This window comes from Amia ocellicauda, chromosome 6 (assembly GCF_036373705.1).
Source record: "Amia ocellicauda isolate fAmiCal2 chromosome 6, fAmiCal2.hap1, whole genome shotgun sequence".
NCBI classification, from domain to species: domain Eukaryota; kingdom Metazoa; phylum Chordata; class Actinopteri; order Amiiformes; family Amiidae; genus Amia; species Amia ocellicauda.
Genome location: NC_089855.1, coordinates 386,496 through 389,298, shown reverse-complemented (window position 1 = coordinate 389,298; position 2,803 = coordinate 386,496).

Below are 2,803 nucleotides of genomic sequence, written 5' to 3'. Positions count from 1 at the left end.
CAAGATCATAAAAAACAGTGGCCCTTAGCTACAGAGGGAAATTAAATCCCACTGAATTTCAGAAGGCCTACGGCAGGCGAGAGGAAACAGTGCTGGTATTTAAACTGCACCACAGGTATGTCTCAGTGACTCTGAGATCAACTGCTGTCCTGGGACTGCTGTGAACCGAACAAGGTGCTAGATGGTGCGTGATTTTGTTATCATGTTTTTCCAGTATCCCAGTATGTGTGTTGAGTGTGATTGACATAAACTCTTCATCCTCTACTGCCTATACCACACACCATCATCTTCATTTAACAGACACTTTTATTGTTTAAGTGTAACCTACAGAGACAAGGGGACAATCTAGCTGTCAACACCTGCAGTGTCGCTGACAGGACAACCTCTGGGACAAAGCACAGGTTAAACACCTCGCTCACATGTCTGTGATTTGGAGGAGGAGGAGGAGGAGGAGAATTAAGTTCAGTAATAATTATATCAGAAACGTCCCCTGAAAACTAGACAATAATCAGCCACTGTGAGGTGTGACTCTTCCACTTCCCCAGGGCAAATTATTATTATTATTATTTTTATTTCTTGGCAGACGCCCTTATCCAGGGGGCGACTTACAACATAAGTGCAAACAAAGTGCAAACATACAGTGAAGTACAAGGCATCAATCATTACAAATTCAATTTAGCTAAAACAGCAATTCAAAATAATACATTTTACAAATTACAATTTACAATTTACACAAGTACAGTAAGTGAGGTCCTACATCCTGGACGGTGAAAGCTAAGTGCTGTCAAGATGTAGGGTCACAGTCAGGGGTTATGGGAAAGGGAGCAAGGAGGAAAACAATCAAGAACACAAGAAGCACATTAAGAACTGTGAAGTGCTATCTAGCAATGATAGAGGACTGTCGGAAGAGATGCGTCTTGAGTAAGCGGCAGAATGAGGTCAAGGACTCTGGTGTTTTGACTGTTTTGACAGGTCGTTTCACCATTTAGGGGTCAGGGATGAGAAGGAGTGGCTCTGGAGGAAGGGGAGTGGAGAGCAGGCAGAGATAGTCTTCTGGCACTGGAGGAGCGCAGTGGTCTGGAGGGGATGTATGGATAGATGAGTGACTGAAGGTAGCTTGGTGCAGTGTGGTCAAGGCAGCGGTAGGTGAGGGTCAGTGTCTTGAACTGAATGCGTGCCGCTATTGGGAGCCAGTGGAGGTAGCGGAGCAGTGGAGTAGCGTGTGCGAATCGTGGCAGAGAGAATATCAGATGAGCCGCAAATATCTGTTACCGTGCTCAGCCGTAATCAGTAATCAGGCACAGACACACGGGCGATATAAGTCTGATTCAGCGAATACCAGAATAATATGTAAGAAACACCCCTATAGACAGTATCACTACTCGCCTCTAACCCAATGAAATGCGTTGGCAGTGCTCTGCCCGTCTGATTGGCTAAAAGAAACTCCGCTGCGTACTTTGTGCTGGTGGAGGAATTCGCAGGCTCTTGTTTCATGTGTTTATTTTGCTATCAGTGCGATTGGCGAGGCGCTGCTCCGGTCTCATGCTCTGAGATTCAGTCGTACTTTATTAAATCGGCTCATACTGTACGTTAGCTTTCACTTTTATTGTATCGGTCGCAGAATGGCAGGAGCTGTCCAGAGGTATTTTGCAATTACATTGGATGATTTATGCCTTGATTTTTAAAGGATCCATTCGATTAGTTTCACTGGAGCGGCTGAGATTGAGGTTTGAGAGTCGTGAAGGTCAGCTATGTTTGAAGTGCCCCCTACCGTCTTTACGCCCCCTGGGCCTCCTCTGTTCACAGCGTGCTTCGAGGTGAGGTCAGCCCAGGCTGAGGCAACGATGCAGTGGATCAGCGTGACCGCTTCGAGACTCCCTCATTAAGAGCAAGATCAAATACAGCACCCCGAGGAGAAAGTCCTTCAGAGGAAGCTGCACAGACAGACACACAGACAGACACACAATCAGACAGACACACAGACAGACACACAGACAGACAGGGCCAAGGAACAGATAGAGTAGATAAGATTGCTGGAAGTGGAAATGATCTCAGAATCGGAGGGATTAACAAGCCCATCCTCTCCTGCTCTTATTAGCACATAATTAGATTCATAGACCTAAGTAAGGCTTCTGATGAGAAACAGCCCTGTGTTGTGGGTTGTAAAGCAGAATAATTTCTACGGAAAGCCCATTTCACTGCAAACAGCACAATACTGTAGCTTTCAACCCAGCCCTGCTCAAATTGAAACACTAATTGCTGCCTCTGGTTTTGACCATATTTTTTTATTTTACAAATCATGGAGATGTTTTCCATTATTAATCTGTAACCCACAGGACAAAGGGAACTCTCTTATACTCTTCTCCACCTGCACCAGGATGCGGTATGTCATATTTTATAGAGACATCAGTTCCTTTCTCTTTTGTGTTTTGAGACATGGCTTTATACGCATCTTAATAGTTGTAGTATTTTGTAATGTATTTGCTTTGCATCTTTAAGATATCACTCAAGCAAAATCAATGACGGCAGATCAAAGTTGGATGCCTTCACAATTGGTTTATATTGCAGTTGAGAGAAGCAACTATTTCAAAACACACAATTTATTGTAGCTAATCAAAAGTAGGTTCAAATGTCACTCTTTCAACAATATCATGGCTTCAGGCTCAGTGACCTTATGTTTTTAATGTGAGTTTGAATCATTTTGATTATGACCTTTAATTCCCTTCGTTTCTTTTCCTTTTTCCCCCTTCTCTGGCACTGTTATCTTATCTCAGAACAGAGCGATAATGTGCGATTTTCTGGC